This window comes from Piliocolobus tephrosceles, chromosome 3 (genome assembly GCF_002776525.5).
Source record: "Piliocolobus tephrosceles isolate RC106 chromosome 3, ASM277652v3, whole genome shotgun sequence".
In the NCBI taxonomy this organism is placed as follows: Eukaryota; Metazoa; Chordata; class Mammalia; order Primates; family Cercopithecidae; genus Piliocolobus; species Piliocolobus tephrosceles.
Genome location: NC_045436.1, coordinates 17290198 through 17311426, shown reverse-complemented (window position 1 = coordinate 17311426; position 21229 = coordinate 17290198). Strand labels below are relative to the sequence as shown.

At 35.5% G+C, this 21229-nt stretch overlaps 1 protein-coding gene across 1 annotated transcript in view; it reads left to right on the top strand.

Moving 5' to 3' along the window:
* Window positions 1-21229, top strand: part of GALNTL6 (polypeptide N-acetylgalactosaminyltransferase like 6) — a 1222618-nt gene that overhangs the window by 593994 nt on the left and 607395 nt on the right. The gene's annotated exons all lie outside the window — the stretch shown is intronic.

Below are 21229 nucleotides of genomic sequence, written 5' to 3'. Positions count from 1 at the left end.
TATGTACCAGCTACTCTGGAGGCTGAGGCCAGAGGTTTGCTTGAACCCAGGAGTTGGAGGCTGCAGTGAGCTATGATCTCACTACTGCACTCCAGCCTGGGTGACATAGTGAGATCCTATCTCTAAACCACCACCACCACCACGACAACAGTAGCAACAAAAGAATAGGGAAAATTATGTTTTGAGATGAAATAAGAGGATTATTAAAATAGCCCTTTGTTATTTCAAATCACCTCATTAATCATAAACTACTCTAGCACAATCTTATTACAAAACAGGTATAATTAAATACCTTTAAGGAAATGTGTGGAGAAGCATGCAGGCATCATCAGAATATATTTGACTTTCTAAAAGCTATTTATGAAAAAGTTATTGCATTATACTTATTTTTTTGTTTTGTTTATGATGTGATGTATGAATTTCAAAGTTGGCAAAATAAAATTAAATTCTGCCATTAAATTGGTAAGGTTTGGTGCGTTTCTTAGTCATACTGTATTCTACAATTTCCTGTATTGCCCAAACAATAAGTAGATTTGAATAGATTTCCATATTCTAATTATACCAATAACTAATTAATTCAGCTATTACTTTTGATGCATTCCAATCAGAAAAGTCACTGATGTCAAACGTAGTGTCAGGGAAGTTTCTCTGGAATTTGAAGGTACTGACTACTCACATTAATCAAAATAATCAACTTATTTATAATGCAATTGGTTTTTGCTTTTGATGACATTGTATTTAATAATTATATTTATGGCTTCACAAAATGCCTATTTACACCCCTTAATTAGGAAAATTATGTCAGCACATAAATATATATGCACATATGTGTGTACATATTTGTGTGTAATATATGTATAAGTCCCATATAAGAATGTTAATGGAAGTGTGATTGTTCTAAAAATTCAGAATGAATTGGTTCATAAGATTCATTGACTAATGTTTAGAATTTGAATACCATATTTCTAAAAATGGTCTTCCAGCTAAATGGATTCTACCATTCTACCATATGAAATTTCTGGAAGATTTCATAACATAACTTAAAATTTGTAGTATCAATACAAACATATTCTCATAAATAACTGATGAGTTTTTTTCTTAAAAATGGAAAAGTCAGTATTTTTACTGATTGACTTTACATAATGGTAATTTTATGTTTATGCACTTGAAAAATCTCACTGTAATATTCACATATTTACATCTATGTAAAGTTGAGGTCAAGGAAATTTTCTTGCATATATTTCCTTACTAGTAATTATTATATTACACTAATCATAACTCTCTCCTGGCATGTGACCTCAGTTATCCAATAGCAGCATTCCTTTGATAGGTATATTAAGGTAACACATAAAAGGTAGAGCTGCCATTTTACTAATAAAAGTGTGATTTTTTAAAATGAAGTAACACTTTCTAGCTCCATACATCATGACTGGACCACTCATATTTACCTCTATCACACTCATAATAGAATGCTTGAGTCAGTAAAAATTAAGAAGAAATGAATTTAAATCACACAGTGTTGAAGCTGAAAAGAATATTATCCATTTCAACAGCTGTACTTTATACTTGAGGAAACAGACTCACAGGAGAGTTCTGAGTGTGGTCTAGTATGCAGAGGAAGTTGAATTAGGATTTAGAAGAGCTGGTCTGCAGTCCTTTGCTCTGTCAGTCATGTATAAAATTTAGGAAATTTTCTGAACTATTTTGCAACTCAATTTTGTGCAACTGAAAAATGAGCAGAAAAAAAAAAGAATAAAGATTTTTCAGGGTCTGAAATTATATCATGCAAACCCTCTGATCACATTGAGCAAGGAAACCTTATTCCAGAACTTTTCTGAGCAATTTAAATAACTTAAGATACAAATGCACCCAAATTAAGTCCCAAAGATTTACTGCAAATGGACATGACAAAATTTTTAAGAGTGATAAAATATCTAAAACTGGATTGTAGTAATGGTTGTATAACTGTATAAATATTCTAAAAATCATCAAGCTGTACACTTAAAATGAATAACAGTTGAATTTATAGGTATGTAAACTATACCTCTATAAAGTTGTTTTTAAAATCATATCACAAAAAAACCTCGACAAGTAAATTTGACTTAAATCTGAACATTCTGACTGAAAACAAAGTTTTTTAACAAATTGAAGAAAACTGTTTAACAGATTGTCTCTCAAACAGAAGACAACATTGATAAAGCCAGGTAATTTCATTTTGAGTCAACAAAGAAAGTATAATGACAATAGAGTTTGTTGTTCCTTGTATCTTTGTGATAAGAAAAATAATTACAAAAGAGCAAATGTCATTGTAGTTTGTGTAGACAAATACAAGACAACTTCTCTGAAGTTTGAGTTATGATGTGTGTGTTTAAGAAAAAAAGAATCACAGATTATTTCAAGGTCACACTGTAGCAGTGTAACATCTAGGACTATCTTCAAGAATGGCTTTTCTAGACTATTTCAGTGCTTTAATTCTATTTTAAGCTTCCCTACTCCAGCTTCATCGTTCATCTGGCTGTTAGGCATGAGCATTTTTTTTTTTAACAGGAAGAAAGTTTGTTTAAAGGGTAAATTGCCAAAAAGATTAAAAGTGTGTTCATTGCCCAGTCATTCTCCACCCTCAACCCCCCACCTACTCCCACCTCATACATGTGTCATGCTTCACACTTTGCTCCAGGGCAATACATTTTTATATACCCACCCAGGCAGGGTTCCCTGCAGGACACGCTTATAGTGGTCTCAAAGGACCGGGGATTTGTAAAAGTGCTCATCTTTCCCATTCTTTGAAGAGCAGAAGCAGTAAAATTGAGTTTCAGGGCATTAGCCAATTAGATGTTAAAATATCAACTACAATGCCTCACCTGGCCTGAAACCAAGATTAAGATCTTTAGTGATCCCTCCCCAGCCAGCTACTCTTCATTCCTGAAAATCCAGGCTCCCATCTGCCCCTTGCCCAGTGATTTTTTTCCCCATAAGCTGATATACCCTTCCATTGGGTTATTTATTCCCAAACCCAGCAGAAGATGGAGTCCTACCACTATTGGTTCTATTACTTTTTCTTGCTCAGGAATATGATTGATTTGTGTTGTGCCAAGTAAAGTTGGCTTTAATTCAAAACCTGTTGCCCCAGTACACAGGTTTGTAACACTTGTATTTTTCTCATACCACTCCCTCCCAGCCTCACTGAGTTACATACTCACATACATTTCATACTAAAAGAGATAAGTTCTGTAATCTTCATTTTCGTTTTTAATTCTGGGACACCTTAAACAGGATTTTCTAGGATTCAACTATTAGATGATCTCTAAACTGTTAATACTATTGATAATATTTGTAATAAGATACTCAATATATACTAACTGTACTTTAGCAAATGTTCTTACATTTTTTCATATTATTTATCATTTTATGACTAAAATATAATAGTCTATTGATTATGGGGTATAGATTTCAGCTTGCTTGAGAGTTCTGGTGTAACTTGTCTTGTTATACAAGACATATTTGGATATTCACTTTTACTCTTAGAAGTCTTCCATTCTGGTCAAAAAGTGATATGGTCACCTTAGTTGCCTATCACCAATTAGATGTCTCTCCAAGTCAAGTATACTTGATACATTACATTACCTTTCTCCCTTCAAGCTGAGTACTGTATATTTATGCTGGGTTAAAGAATTATTATTGACTATTACAGATTATATTTTCTGAAAGTTAGGTTTGAATTGTTAAAAACCAAATGTGCGGGTATGCTTGAAAAACTAAGTGATAGATGCAAGAAATCTAGGAATTTCTAAATATAGACATGTCCTTTTGTGAACAATAAATTGTATTCTTTCTTTATCACTTCCTAATTAAAGAACACAGAATAACTTACTCTCCTGTTTCAGCAGACATCTGAAGTAACACAAAGAAAACACAGACTTAAACACACATTCTTAATACCAAGTGATGGTAATGGCAATCACGAAGAAAAAAATGGCTTATTGGTCAAAATATCTTTCTGAAATAAGAGAACCAAACTCATATGTAATAAGTTGTATCAACTGTTTACTACATTACATTGCACTTGTTTTCCTCTATATAATTTCTGATCTCATTTCTGTGGCATCATATTTCCTAGTCTTTACTTTTCACTTCTGTATTTTTTCTTCCAAGCTCTTTGTTATTCAGTTCATCTTTTAAGCATTAAGTATTCATTATAGTAAATCTCTATATGCCAGGTCTATCTTTAGAAATATCCTTTGTAAATGTAATAAATATTTACTTTATACTTTTGCTCCTCAGTAAAAAGAGAGTAGCATTTAATTAATCACTGGCATTCTTGGATTAGGCAATTCCTCTTTTCCCTGACATTGTTAAAATTTCATCAATTATTATAATAGGTTCCTTATTAAACTCTACCTCTACTATATCTCCACTTTATAAATCCTTGGGCTCTACTGTTATATCTGTGCACTACTTTTAAATATACTCTCATGCTCAAAATTCTTTGGTAGTTCTCTGTTGCCCACAAACCACCTAGATGACTGCCTTGGGTGTCTGCTGTTGCTATTCACCAACTAAGAAAGAAAACAAGGAAAAAATAAAACAATTTCCTAGAAGGCCGATGGGGAAAGGAAGAACATGAACTTAGTTAACGTATGCTGTCTTGAAGATGCTGTAGAAAACCCAGATCGAATTTTTCTTTTTTCTTTCTTTTTTTTTTTTTTTTTTGACACGGAGTCTCGCACTGTTGCCCAGGCTGGAGTGCAGTGGCTGGATCTCAGCTCACTGCAAGCTCTGCCTCCCGGGTTTAGGCCATTCTCCTGACTCAGCCTCCTGAGTAGCTGGGACTACAGGCGCCCGCCACCTCGCCCAGCTAGTTTTTTTTTGTATTTTTTAGTAGAGACGGGGTTTCACCATGTTAGCCAGGATGGTCTCGATCTCTTGACCTCGTGATCCGCCCGTCTCGGCCTCCCAAAGTGCTGGGATTACAGGCTTGAGCCACCGCGCCCGGCCAAGATTGAGTTTTTCAACCCTTGCAGTTCTGAAATAGGATCTGTGAGACGTTGATGAATGGGAGTTACAGAGAAAATGGGGGAAAATCAACAAACAGTAGGGAATTAAAGCTGTAGGACTGAATGAGATCATTATAGTTCCATCACTTTCCATCTTAATGCTGGTGAGTCTGTCTTACTACTAAAATATAAGCTCTTCGAGGAAAAAAAAAATTTTCCCCAGAAACTAAAATAGACCCAAGAACAAGTATCTTTCATAATTATCGTTTTCATTTTAGTGAATTATATTAGTTTTTGTCCATGGGATATAACTAGTGGTTTTCCTTTAACCTAGAAAGAAAAGCACCTGAAGATATAACTAGTAAACATCTGATTCTATTCTTTAAAAGAAGTTAGAAATAAGAATAGTATGAGCCATTTTAAACATGTTTTGGGAAACTGGGGTATTATCTGTAAAAGTAAATTATAGTTGCACCAAGGTTTTTATCTACTCTTGATATTTGGCTTGAGGATTATCCTTTCATCCTTTCACATGTGAAATTGAAGGTTCCCTTTTGGTTGTGTAAGAAAGTTCAACACTTCAGCATCACACTCTTTAACGAGGGCAATGAAACTGTAACCCTACCAGTCGCCTTTCCATATCTAAAAGGTTATTAGTTTATCATGTGTTTAGTTATCCAGGGAAGTACATGACAATCTCTTTCTGTTATGTCTCTACAGTTAATAGTAGGTTTAAAATCATATGTATAATTTTAATTTATCCATCTGTTCTAAGACAAGCATTATGAATTAGAAGGCTGTAGCACCTCTTACCACTGAAAATACTAACTCGCTAGAAAGGAACATTACAATCACTAGATGCTTTTGACGTAGTCAAAACCCTTTAATCCTCAAATATTAAGTTCATAGGATATGAGATAAAATAGATTTTTCAAACCATTCAGTCCAAGCAGCAATGAGACACTAGAATTCCTCTTGATCATTCAGGAAAGTGGTGCCTATCTTTGCTCTGTGGTTCTCCCCAGGAGACACCTGGGGGAGAGAAAACAGGTAAGTCTTGACATCCTACTTCAGCCACAGCAACCCCCCTTTTTCAAAAACAGAACTTCTAAGTAAGTTTTCACTTAAACAAGTAGATCTGGAGATTAATTGGAGATAATTGTTGAAAACCAATGCTTAAGTGAAAAACCACTTAAGCCATATTCAGGTGATATGCTTCCTTATAATGAGGTGGAATTTTTTCTTCTGGTTCTACTTGACCCAAGAGGGCCTAGGGAATAGCAGACTTACTTTCTCCTCTTGACAACTTTCTGTTTTTCCACTTTGAAGTATTTCAAGAGTTGTTGTCATGGTCCCTGTAATCAGATTTCAGCTTATTTTCCTCAGGCTCCTCCTTTATTCCTTCAACTAGTACTTATTTTTCTTATGGGACAGGATATGGAACAAGGAGGGGGTGACTTTTATTTGGTGGAGTTGCAGTCTAGCTGTTCTGTATTTCTTCCCAGTTTTTTTAAAATATGCATTTAAAACTTTTTTTAGTACTTTATTTCCATACAGTAAACTACACCAATCTCCACACAACTCTGTGATTTTTTGCACAAATATATAAACACGTGTGAGACCACCACCCAAATCAAGATGTAAAGCAGTTCAGTCCACCCAACTGTTTCATGTGTGCCTTTCCAGTCAATATAACTCTCCATGGAATCGTTATTATGATGTCTGTTACCTATACTTATGCTTCTTATCTATGAGATCATACATTTGTCCCCATTTTGTCTCACTTTTTTTAGCTTAACATAATGTTTTTAAATTTGCTCAAGGTTATTAAAGCATAGTACTTAAAACTGAACAGAAAGTTCAAGGTGAATTCTAAAACATGCACAATGATGGGTTAGCACTTTCTTTGCTCTGGGTGGGAGTTCACCCTCAAATCCTTGCAGTCATGTGACCTGAATATGTCAAGTTATGCATTTGTGAGGACCACAGATATAAAATAATTTGGAGTGATAGGGACCAAACTAGAGTGGAACTTTTATCTCACCCCCAAAAAGCATTCAAGGCAATTCAGAAAGGAAAGAAAAAGAGATGTGATAAATGGTTCTATGCTTCCCTTGAAAAACCAGTCTTCTTGTCCTATTAGCCAAAAATCTTGCTTAGCTTCCTCTGCTCCAGATTTTGCACTGTTAAGAAAGAGTACAGATATCTCCTATTTTTTAGTAACCATATTATACTTTTCCTAACATTGAAACATAAAGTCTTAAAAGAATTTAATCTCTGAATAGCATGTAATAATCCAGGAAGTCACACAGACCCTTATCCAAATTTATCCAGGATTTCTATTTTCCATGTTTCAGGATTAGTGGCGTCTTGTAGTACCTCCTTCTTCTGCTGCTGATGGACCTTCTGAGTCCCAGGATTTTTATAAAACACTTGTTTTCTATCTGCTGGTTTCAAGTGTCATGATATGTGATAGACATGCAAATGACAGAAAGGGTGGCATAGCACACCTTGTTTCTCTTCACTCCTTTCCTCAAGAGAAACTGCTTCCATATTGATCAAAAGCCCTCACATTTGCAAGTTGTGTTATCAATGGATTCTCCCACTGTTTCTACTAATTGTGGTGTTCTTTGGTCATGAAGTCATTTCTTTCTTTCTTGAAATATTTTAGCTGTGATTCATTGAAGTGCCTTTGAGAATATGTCTGCTACATTTTCTGCTAATTTCAATATCTACAATAATCATCTTTATAATACCCTTCAATGCACTGGTCTCTCAGTCCCTTGGCCTATGTCCTCCAGATGACTATGACCTCCACTTCCCTTCAGGCACTCATATGGTCATGCTTTCAGTACAGATCTTGTCATTATCTGTAACTGCAAGCCCCATATAACCTCACTTTCATTTTCTGGCTCCTACTTCCAGCTTATTTCATATAGTACTCTGCTTCCAATAATATTTGGTCCCACTACAACCTAGAATCCATCGATTCTAACATTTTTGCACAGTACCTTATCTCCAATCATGTCCCACTCCCATATTTCCTTGTTTAAATTCTTCAATTCATCATTATATATTATTGTTTTCATACATCCTCAACCGTTATGACCTTCCCTCAATTAACAGTATATGCCCTTGACAAAACTCTAGCACTTGTTAAATCTTGCTTTTTGCTTACTCTGTACCTCTGTCAGTGCAGTTAAAAGTGACTAGAAAAAAACTCACAACCATGTTGACAGGTCTCATTTAAAATTTATGATCAGTAATCTCAAATGAGACATTAGTGTTGCCTGCAATTAGGCCATCACTCTTTCCTTCTCCTTTACCTCTATGTTACACCTTCTCTTTTCTCCTCATACTTCTATACTTACCCACACTTACTCTTAGGTTATAACCTTGCTTCATAATCCTCTGAGAAAATAAAGGGGCTCAGACAAGAATTTCTGCATGTTCTCACATCCATCCCCTACCTACACCTTCATTCATCTACTCTACCTTCTTTTCTATGCCCATGAATGAATATCCATCCTTCTAACTAGGGCAAAGCCTTCCTCTTTACCACTCAAGGACACTACATTTGCAAATCTCTTCTCTCTCTCATGGTTATAAATATTTCCCTCCATACTGGATCATTTCTATCACCACACTAACATGCTTTTATAATGCCTAATTTTAAAAACATTCTCTTGATAACATTTCATCCTTCAGCTACCCATTTATCTCTCCTCTACACACACACACACACACACACATACACACACACACACACACACTTCTCACATTCTTTCTGTTTTTCTCAATTTACCCCAATCAGGCTTTTGCTCCAGTATTCCACAAAGACTGTTCATGTCAAGATCACCAGTGACCCCCCACATTATTAAACTTAGTACCTAATTCTCACTCATGTCTTATTTGAAATGTAAGCAGTATTTGATACAGATTAGTTCATCATCCTAGGAACACATTTTTCGGTTGACTTCATACATGGAAACTCTACTATGCGTTCGTTATGACTCGCTGGTTGTTATGTCTTACTCTTCTTTGCTGGTTCTTCTTCTTCTCCCTAAGGTTTTGCTATCGTCACTCTCCAAGGCTCAGTTGTTGATTATCTTCTCTTTTCATTCATACTTCCTTATTGGTTCCATCTAGTTCATGGCTTGAAATATCATGTAAACTGAATGATCCCAAAATTTTTATATTCAACCCTGACCACTCTACTAAACTTCAGAATGTTTTTTCAATTACCTACACCTCCATCTGAATTTCTAATATTTATACACATTTAATATATATAAATTCCTGAATCCCTTGTCCAAACCAATCCAAATAATCAATTTCATTTTTAGAGAAGTTTTAGGTTCACACCGCTATTGAATAGAAAGTATAGCGATTTCCCAAAAACCCCTTGCCCAATTGTTTTCCCCCATTATCAGCGTTTCCCAACAGAATTGTACATTTGCTAAAATCGACTAATCTACATTGGCAAATCATAATCACCCAAAGTCCCTAGTTTACATTAGGGCTTGCTTTTGGTGTTGTATGTTCTATGGCAGAACACTGACAACACCAAATGTTGGTAAGGATGTGGAGCAACAGGAACTCTCATTCACTGCTAGAGGAGTGCAAATGGTACAGCCACTTTGGAAGACAATTTAGTGGTCTCTTTAAAAACTACACATACTCTTAGCATATGATTCAACTCTTGGTATTTGCCCAAAGGAGTAGAAAACTTACACTCACACGAGAATTTGCAGCTGTGATAGCAGCTTTTTTCATAATTACTTAACCTTGGAAAAACCCAAGATGCTCTTCAGTGGGTAAATGGATAAACTATGGTACATCCAAACAACAGAATATTATTCAGTGCTAAAAAGATATGAACTACTGAGCCAGGAAAAGACATGGAGGAACCTCAAATACATTTTACCAAGTAAAAGAAGCCAATCTGGAAAGGCTACATACTATATGATTCCAGCTATATGACATTCTGGAAAAGGCAAACTATGGAGATAGTAAAAAGATATATGGTTGCTGAGGGTTGGGGTATTGGGAGGGTTGACTAGGCAGAACACAGAGGATTTTTAGGGCAGTGAAAATATTCTACATGATACTATGATGATGGGTACCTGTCATCCTGTCATTATACATTTACAACATCAAGAGTGAACCCTAAAGTAAACTCTGGAAATTGGGTGACTCTGATGTGTCAATGTAGGTTCATCAGTTAAAACAAATGTACCACTCTGGTAGAAGATGTTGGTAATGGAGGAGGCTATGCATGTGTAGAGGCAGGAGGTATATGAGAAATCTCTGTACCTTCCTTTTAACTTTGCTGTGAATCTAAAACTGCTTTAAAAATAAATAAAGTCTCAAAAATTGTTATTGATTTATTTCTTACTGATTTATAAAGGCTTTTATATAGAAATTAGGCCTTTTTATAAGTATGAAATTATTTTATCAATTTGTCTTTTACTGTTAGCTTATTTTAATTCATTAAGTTTTATCTTTGTATGAATTTATTAATGTATTTAATATTTTTACAGTGGTGAGTCATATTTAGAAATAACTTCCCATTCTAAGGTTCAAAAATATTTCCAGTTTTTTCTCATATTTTATGGTTTCTTCATTAAATTAAACATCTCTTCCAACCCAATTTGTTTTTGTATATGGTATGACATTAGAACTCACATTTGTTTTTGCTCCAGCTGGCTACACACATGCCAGTGTCATTTATTCAACTATCCATCTATTTCACTAAAGGTACTATCTTCAATACTACCTTTACCATATCCAAATATACACTCGTTGATATCCAGACAGCCATGATGTCCATGAGTCAGTGACATATTATTTTCATTGCTACAGTTATTATTTCTGTAAATCAAGAAATATTGGACAGTTAATCTTTATTATTCATAGATTCCCTGTTTCCAAATTCACCTGATCTTTAAAATGTATCTGTAATTTCAATCAATACTCAATGCTTTCATGGTCATTCACAGAATTAAGCATGCACAGAGCAGTGACCCAGCTGAGGCCCAACAAGGTGCTGCTCTGCGTTTCAGATCTCATGCCTTAAGTGTTCTTTATATGGTTTATTTAGTACCACATTTTTTGCATTTTCGTGCTTTTTGCTGATGATTTTGCTATTTAAAATGGCTTCCAAGCAGAGTGCTAAAATGTTGTCTTATATTCCTAAGCACAAAGAAGGATGTGCTGGGCTTAATGAGAGAAAAATCCATGTTTTAGATAAATTTCGTTCAGGCATGTGTTAGAATATGATTGTCCCTAAGTTTAATGTTGGCGAATCAACAATACATACATCCAGAAAAAGAAAGAGGAAATTTGCTCATCTCTACGTGAAACTACCCCAGCAAGTGCTATAGTAACGTATATGGTGTATGAGGGAGCTAGCTAGGGAAGAGGTGGAAATGTGGCACAATTTGTAATTTCATGAGATAAGAATTGATTATTTTAAGTGTAGTAGATAGTATTGTTGCAAAGCTGAAAGCCAAAGAAATTTCAAGTCACATTATCCAGCATCAGGGAAATGGTAGACCCTTCTCTGCTAATTTTTACTACAACAAAATCCTTATATAATTGTTTATAAAAAAATATATATTAAATAATGCATTTTTAAACACACATAAAACAAGGTTATGTGTTCATCAGTTGATGAAAATGTTTTGATCAAAAGGTCGCAGGAACCTAACCTTGTATTTCCCCTTGGAACATTGACTCAGTATTCACTGATTCAGTGTTGACAACAACTTTGTAGGTCACAACTACTGTGTCTTACTCTGAGTTTTCTTACTTCTCTGTTGCCTTTGAAACTGTGTCATTCTCATATTTAAGTTCTGGGATATTGCTGGTGATCATCTCGATGCTGTATATTTGTTTTTCACTTCCTCGGGGCAGGGGTGAAGCCAACTTGCTTCTGCAGCACCATATTGAAACCAGAAATAAGAACACTATTAATGTGAAAAGCAAGAATCATTTGTACTTAAACTTTATAAACAATGTTCATTAAGTATTTAGACTATACTTAAGGCAAAAATCTGTATGTTAGATAAATTTTCTTACTTTTGTAATTCCTTACTCTTATAAGAAAAAGATTTCCTAGTCTTGTAACCTTTAAACTCAACAAGAAAGGACGACAAGAAAATTAAATGTTCTATCTCATCAGCTTATATCATATTCTGCTCATGCCTTGCTTACTCTAAAGTGAGACTATGGTCAGGAAATGAGTCCATCCATTCAGTTACAGATCTATTTCAAGACTTTTCTGTAAGTTAAGCACTGCACTTGTTACTTGGAATACAAATATTAATATGATGTGCTATTTGCCATTAAGATCTAGCAAAAATTGTTATTTCAATTGATGGCAGGGAATTTCAAAATAACATGCCTGTTTTTAATGAGAGAAAAAATACCAGTAACATTAAAGCAAATAGAGATGATATCACAAGGAAGCTTTGCAAGCTACTGAGTCTTCTAATAGTACATGACTAAGGGGATTTTATCTATTGGTGACTTTAAGGTTCTAACTTATTTATTTACCTTTAAAAATATTTTGATATTTTTCTTTCTGATTACAAAGCGATATTACATTCAACATGGAAACTTTTAAACATTTGACAAATATGAAGGGGAAAAATCACCAATAATGATCCATATCCATATGTATATGTTTCTTTTTCTTTTTTTCTTGACACAGAGTTTCACTCTTGTCCCCCAGGCTGGAGTGCAGTGGCACAATTTCAGCTCACTGTAACTTCCACCTCCCAGTTTCAAGTGATTCTCCTGCCTCAGCCTCCCAAGTAGCTGGGATTACAGGCATCCACCACCATGCCCAGCCAATTATTGTGTTTTAGTGGAGATGGGTTTTTCCATGTTGGCCAAGCTGATCTTGAACTCCTGACCTCAAGTGATCCACCCGCCTCGGCCTCCCAAAGTGCTGGAATTACAGGTGTGAGCCACCACACCCAGCTATAATCTATATATATTAACAATTAAGTAGCTAAACTTATTTAGTACTTAACACATAAAAAATCCTGTTCTTGCTTTCTTGTATTCATTACAATACCCTAATAAAGTAGTAATATTATAGCCTCTTTTTCTATATGAGAGATATGACTGAGAACACAGGTGATATATGAAAAACAAGGTTTACTATGAAGTCCAAACAATTTTTACTTTACTACTTATGTGATATCAATAGCATCAAATGTTTTATGCTATTTTTAGTATTGGGGGAAATAATCTGGTAAAAGCTATTAAAATTTAAAGCTATGTTTATCTTTCAACACAGAAAACTGAAAACCTGTATATTTAGGATCTTTATAAGGACATTTATTCCCTCCAAGGAAAGGTGTGGCCTGGATGTTGGGAAACTAGATAAGGACCTTGGACTTTTTACCCAGCAAATCATAGAGAACTTTTAGGATGCTTTGAGGTAGTGAAGTGGCCTAGCATAATTGAATTTTAGATAAATCACCTTGGTGGCTATGTGGTAGCAGATTTTAGAGGGACAAAACCAGTTAGAAGGCTGCTTCAGTAATCGAAGCAAGAGTCAGTAAGAGACAATCAGTGAGTTCAGACAGTGGTAGTGGAGATGGTGAGAGAGAGAAAGAGATGAGTCTGGAGTACATAAATTGAAGTTTTTAAGACTAACACACTGAATTGAAGTGCTTGGGCGTAATTTGTGAAATGCTAGATGATTAACTGTTTAGGTTATGATTTCTCAGTTCAAACCATCTTGTATGTCTTAAGTGATCTAATGGTCTACATTCTACAAAGAAGGCAAACTAAGGAAAACACTGTTTGTTGGCCCTAATGTTGACACCAGTCTAAAAGTGCTCTATTTATTGTGCTACTTCGTGATTCCCTTGTTTCCAACTCTGTTACTATCAATAATTACCTAAGGTAGGCCCGTGATTGTGGCTCCCGACATCCTGTCTAGAAACTTGAAGAAGGGGAAATGACTTTTTCTAAATTGGTTGTTGGAGAGCTGGAGTGTCTGTTTTGCAGCATGCAGTTTGAAACTTTACTAACTACATGCTATAAAACACAGATTCTTCCATGCCTCAGACCTTGTTATTTCTAGGAAAGAAAAATGAGAACAGTTCCTTTGATTGTAATATTTTTTCAAAAGTTGCTGTGCCATGGTATATTTTGTAGGTTCCAGAAGACAAATCATTATGAAAAAAATCTTGTTGAAAAAGCATGAGAAAGAAGATACTACGATAAGTTATTCCATAGAGTTTTCCAGTGAGCTAGAGAAATTAGGCAGCAAAATACCTCATCCAATCCTCTCACATCAGCAAATTGAATCTTTAATAGCTTCTATGTTCTTAAATCCTGAACATATTTATTAGGAGAGTTTTAGAACGAGAAAAAAAAAAAAAAAAAAAAAAAGGCTGAAGTAAGGGCATCAATTATCCACCTTCCTAACCTTCATTCTTGGTCCCAAGCCAGGATATTCTCGATGTCCTAGAGTCTGAACTCAGGGTAGTTGTGGCTGAGAATGCAGCCATGACTGTAACTCTGTCATTGGGCTACGAATTTAGGAAAAAGCCAACAAGTTGATTAAGTCATAAAACATCATCAAAATTAGCCAGAGGCAAGCCAAAAAAGCCCCAGCCTACAACCAGGGCACTGATTCCTCAGAGAACTTTCTGTCCCACTAGAGACATGAGAAGTTAGGACCTCCTGCTCAATGGTTCCCCTCAGACCCCACTGAATTATCAGCATCCATAGCCACAGCTCATTTTAATTGTTGCATTTATGATAAAGCTATGTCATTATAAGAACCATTTCCAAATAGTTTAAATGATTTATCTTGCCTGATGACTTGAAGTTTGTCAACTTAAAATTGAAAGAATAGAAGAAAAAACTGCAGATGAGAACATTTTATCACTTTATTATTCAAAATGGTACATTCTGAACCTAAACATATTTAACTATCTCATGTTTTGCACTTCCCAAAAAAGATAAATACAATATTTTTAAAGAAACCATTGATAGGCAGATAGACAGACAGACAGACTTACACACACATGTACATGCACACACAATCATTAGCATAAAACTATCTTTGTAGAGATAAAATTAATTGAATAGATGTAACTGAAAAGTTGGCTTTTTATACTTTTATGGTCATGCTATCTGAAAGATCAACTTATAAAGTAAATGCCTTTCTTTCCTAAAACAATTATGGTAGAGAGAGTTCTTTCCCTTCGCCTATATAAAATGATGATTTTCACTGAGAGCTAATTATGTCAGTTTCTTATTCTTTCCCTAGTGAATTGTAAATTATTTGAATGTATGCATGTATTTTCTCTCCTTCTCCTTTGTTATGCATTGAGAAGTCGGTGAATGAATTTTTTGTCCAAAAATGTATAAAAATATAAATTAAGGAAAGAGAAGAAGAAGGCTAAACGCATGCTTAGTACTATTATTCTAATGTATTCATTAAGCCAGCAGACACTTGTTGAGTACCTGTGCTGTGCCAATACTGGGATATAAAATGAAACAAGGCATTATCCCTACCCTCAAGTTCAATGTAGAAGACATTAAATAAGTCAAAATTGTCATAAAGTGTCATACATCCTATCAAAACAAAAGCAACAGGTGTAATAAAATAATAAAATCCTGAATCCTAATGTACCAAAAATTTATCCACATTTAATTGTTTGACATGCATAATCTCACTTTATCTTAATATTATGCCAAAGCAGTAGGTATTACCATCTTAATTTGATAGGAAGATAATAGATATAAGAAGCACCTTTATGACGATCACAGAGCTTTGAGGTGGCAGAATTAGAATTTGAGTCCACATCTGTGTCTCCAAAACTAAGATTCTAAATAGAAATCTGTGCTCCTTCTGAATAATAATATCTAAAAATACATTGATAATGCACTTAGGGATCAGATAAGAGGCATTTTAAACTGAGTAGACGGTCACGGAATATATTAGAGAGGAGGAGATTTTAACTGACCCATTCTTGAAGGACTACTATGAATTAACAAGGTGAAATGAAATGGCCACAGTGGGGTTGTTTTCTAGGCACAGTTTGCAGCATATATAAAAGTTTCATCATGAAGCCCATGCTAAATCTTGCAAGAAACAAGTGTTTTTTTTTTCTGGCTTACTGGAAGGCTTTATATGACAGAGTGTGTAGGAAGCTAGAAATGAAGTCATAGGCCTTATGGACCTCACCATATGATGAAAATGATAGAGCTTCATTGTCTCAAAAGTAAAAAGTATTTAAAGCTACATAGTCTTGCTCTCTGAAGTGGAGAGCAGTAACACTCATAACCTTCATCATGTCCCCTTGAGAGAAGGATAAATCCTGAGCCCAGGGAGAACCCCTAAACTTTTTGAAGATGTCTATTGTTTTGCAACCCTGATGATATACTATGTGCAGGTCTGAATTTCTCTGACTCCTGGATGGTTGATATCTCCAATCCACCTGCCATTATTTTTCTCAAAAACATTGTTTTGTGTGAAGTGGCATTTTCTAAATTTACTCATTCCACCTATATTCCTACACTAGGTCCTGGTAACCCAAAGATGAGTGGGACATAGTTATAAACTTGGAGGATCTTATAGTTTTGTAGAAGAGAAAGATATGTGAAGAGATCATGACAGCAAAATGCCAAATATGCTGTAAATAGCAGTATAAAAATGAAGCTGTATGACAAGTTAAATAAGCGGTTCAAAGAGCAGGAAAAGAGTCTCCAGAAGAGGCCACATCTGAGATACTATTTCACAGAAATGTTCTTTCTGTCCTCCCTGCCTGCAGTGCCTTCAATTTGGCCTCTCAGAATTATTGCTTTAAGTATCAGTCTCCCATTATATTCTGCCCTGAAAGACTGAGCTGAATCAAGTGTCACTCTTCCTGGCTGTGTGGCTTTGCAATTTTAAAGGAGATATATGCATTTGTAAGTCTAATTTACCTTCATAAGTAGCCACTGCATTTGACATCGGTTGTAGGTTCAAACTTTACATTTCCCCATTCTTACAGAAGAGGTGAAAGAGCAATATGTACAGAAGCTTCATGTAAGTATACCTGGCTTAAAGCTAGCAGGGAAGAAGCCCATTTATTACAACAAATATCTTCTAAAAGCATACTATAAATGTAAATGATAGTTTTATGAAGTAAATGGAGATACTAATGCATTTACGGCCAGTGTCAAGAGTTCAGTGAAAATGGCCCTATACATCGTACTGTCTTGAGTTCAGAAAGTCTCATTATAAGTAATTTCATAGATATTTCTTTATAAAGACCAGGGAGCATATATACTGCTTAACATGGGTCAGAGCCTACACTTCATGTAAAGTGCACACACTATTTATTACCAAGGCTAGGGTTTAAAAAAATAAGAGTTCTAGAGGGGAATGCATTTTGTTTATATTAAAGGCAAGCCTAGACTTAGGAATAGGTTGTCTCCCAAAAGTTCAATTGCAAGTAAGTTATTTTGAAATAAGAACATATTAACTTACGAGATTATTATAAAATGTGGAAATAAATAATACCCAATGTCAAGGTAAGATTTTAAAAATTGAGTTGACTTTTTTTTTAATGTTTCTAAAACACGAATGGTAGAATATTAACTCTAGTCACCGCCTTCTTGGTCTAGTCATATGCATGGTTATATTTTCCTAGGGACAATCAGGAGTAGAGCCAGTGCTACTGATTCTTCAATTCATAAAGACATCCCTGGTTTAGCATATATAAAAGGAGATTCTGTTGCTTCTATGAGATGCTGTGAGTGACAAAGTCCAGAAAATGTATTTGTTATATCAAACAGCCTAGATCTTATTTCTGTGGTTTATTCATAAGCACGTTGGAATAGTGCTTCTCAGCAATCATTTTGATGCTTATTTTCCTTAGAGTTTTGTGTCCATCTTTGGGAATTTCTTTAGAAGTTGACCCAGGTGAGACTTCTTTAGACAGCACTCTGGTCTTCAATGTCTTCATTCTATCATCTTTAATCAATTTACACAATACTCACTTTTTTAGAACATTGACACATCAGAAGTTACTCATATTTATAAAGCAGGCTTATTTAAATTCTTAAAATAAGAACAAGGCAAAAGTTACAGGAAACCAACATCCACATAGTCTACTATCCTCTCTATTCGCTACCCAGGGAATGCTAGGAAAAGTTTAGATATTATTGACAAGCCTTTTTAGTTTTCCTAAATATAGAATTATTTTAAAACTCTGAGAAGTCTAGAATTCATCTGAACTGGAATGATTTGTTTGGTCTTGAGGAGCACACAAGAAATTCATAACCATGAGATTATGGAGGCACATCTGGAACCTGCTTAAAAGTGATAGTTTTTCTGATGCCTTGTTTACCTCACCAGGGGCAGAAATTGTTAGGAGTGACAACCTCATAATCTTATTAACTTATCGACACTAGGAAATCAAATCTCACCTTACTAAATAAATTCACTTTCCCTTTTAATAAGAAAATAATCTCATATTTCCCTCCTTGAATGTCTAGAACTTAGCCCCTCATCCCTCAACTAATTAACTTTACTTTTTATGGAGAACATGGACACAAGCAGAAGGAAGCCACATCATCTTCTGGCCGTTGATTCCACAATCTGAATTGCACTGGGATCCAAACATTTGGGCTTCTTTCTTACAGTAGTAAAAATAGCCTTGCTTTTATCCTTCCATTGGTCCTCAGATGTTGCCCCTTCTTGTATTGTGGAAGAAGTTCCCTAGAGCATTTCTCTTCTGCAACCAATACCTCTTACCTTCCTACCAGGACATTCCATCCATATACTAAACATGTCTTAGACCATCTAATTAAAAGATATCTAAGTGTCCTTACAAGTACCGCCATTAGTATAGACCTCACCTTCAATGAAACATTTTCAAAGAAAATTACCAGAATTTCTAATTACACCTTTCTACCTTCTATTAACCCTCTCCAAGCAATTTCCCCTTCTCACCAGCCTGCTGAAATACCTCCTTCCAAGCTACCTGTGATTTATATCTTGCCAAAGTCAATGGCCAATTTTCTATCCTTAAAAAACTTAAACTTTGAAGCTAGTTGACTGGTTGAGTTTTCCTAGATGACAGAAATATTTTCTTCTCCAGGTTCCATAAAAATCTAGTCTTTTGATTTTCTGTCTACAACACTGGCTGTTCTTTCTTAGTCTTTTTTCCATACTTATTTCCTATCAAACTTCTAAATAGTGTAATTCCCAGGAATTTTTTTCTATTATCCTTTATTCTCTATGTAAGCTTCCTTCCTCATACCTATTAATGACTTTAGATGCTATGCTTACGCAGATGACTCTTGAACTAATGTCTTTCTCCCAGCATATTCTCCTGCATTTCAGGTTTATACATCCAACTACCTCATCAGCATCTCCCTTTGGAAGTCCAATAGGCAACTCCAACCTAGCATGGCCAAGATTAAATTACTTATTTCAACTGCCTTCCCCAGCTGGGCGCTGTGACTCACGCCTGTAATCCCAGCACTTTGGGAGGCCAAGGGGGTTAGATCAGTTGAGGTTGGGAGTTCGAGACCAGCCTGACCAACATGGAGAAACCTTGTCTCTACTGAAAATACAAAATTAGCCAGGTGTGGTGGTACCCACCTGTAATCCCAGCTACTTAGGAGGCTGAGGCAGGAAAACTGCTTGAACCTGGGAGGCAGAGGTTGCAGTGAGCCAATATTGCATCGCTGCATTCCAGTCTGTGCAACAAGAGAGAAGCTCCATCCAAAAAAAAACAAAACAAAACGAACAAACAAAAAAACTGCCTCCCCCTAAACTGACTTCTTCTGTCCTAAATCTTCATTACATTAAATGGAGCTACCACCCATCCAGTGGATTAGATCAGATAGTTAAGAGTAATCCTTCATCTCATTCTTTTTCCCCCACTCTATGTGGTCTGTCAACAAGCCCCTTCATTTGCCATTGTCTCCACGAGCATGATCCTTGCACAGGCTATTTCCAGCTTTCACTGAACTGCTGTAACAGCATCACAGTTGAATTCCTTTCCTCTATTTTTATCCCTTACAGTTAGTTCAGCATACAGAATCCAACTGATGTATGTAAAAGCATACACCAGAATACGTCACCTCCTGCTTAAACCTTCAGTGGCTTTCAGTTGTAATCAGATGAAATGATTGACCATTGCCTGTGAGTTCCTTGTCTTCCTCACCAAATTCATTCCCTTTCTCTCCATCATTGCAGAAGGTGCCTGCCATACTGGATTCCCTTTTGTCTTTTGAACAAATGGAACTCATTCCTTCATCAGAGATTTAACACTTGCAGATTATCTGCCGGGAACATTCTTTGGCTGCTTCCATGTTTTGGTTCAAGTCTCAGCTCAAGTGTTTTCTTCTCAGAGAAGTCTTTCCTACCTGAAATAGTCTCCAGTCATTCTCTCATGTTAACCTATTTTATCTTTTACATGACACTTATTAGTCTCTGTAACTGCTTTCTGTATTTATGCATTTATGTGCTTACTGTCTGTCTTTGCCTATGATAATGTGTGTTTTGGATGTCAGAGAATCTGTTCACCACAGCATTCCCAGTGCCCAGACTCTGTTCAGTACACAGCGTGCACCCTGTGAAGGTTTTTTGTAGATTATAGAAAACAGGTCTCTATTCTCTATTGACGATATTAAATTAGCAAGGGAGCATAATTTCTGGAAGGGAAAATTCTCATGGTAATTTAGCCAACACTGTATGTTCCATTTTGTGAGTCATCTAGATACTGTCTTCTGGGAAATGTACACAGAACACTTGCTTCACATATAATAGGCAAATTTACTAATCCCATTCATTCCCTGTATTTTGAATGTTACTAGGAGATATAGTGAAGAATTTGACTAGTGTTTCCCAGAGCAGTCACTAATTCAAACAAATGTTCACACATTAAATTATTTATAATAGTTCTTAGCTCTTAGAGCAAACCACAAAGACCCATTTAATCTTTATAGTTAAGACCTCAAGTCTCTTAATGGGCAGAAAATGTTACAAAATATGGGCACTAGGAAGAGATTCTAGAGGTTGATAGAAAGAGGTAAGGATTAGAGTAGTGAGGAAGAAAAGAGGTTGGGATCTGACTTCTTGAGCTTATACAGATGCAAGATGGGTCAGGGATGCCTATAGTATTTGTTTGAAGAAGTGGTTTTAGATAGATAGATAGATAGATAGATAGATAGATAGATAGATAGATAGATAGATAGAT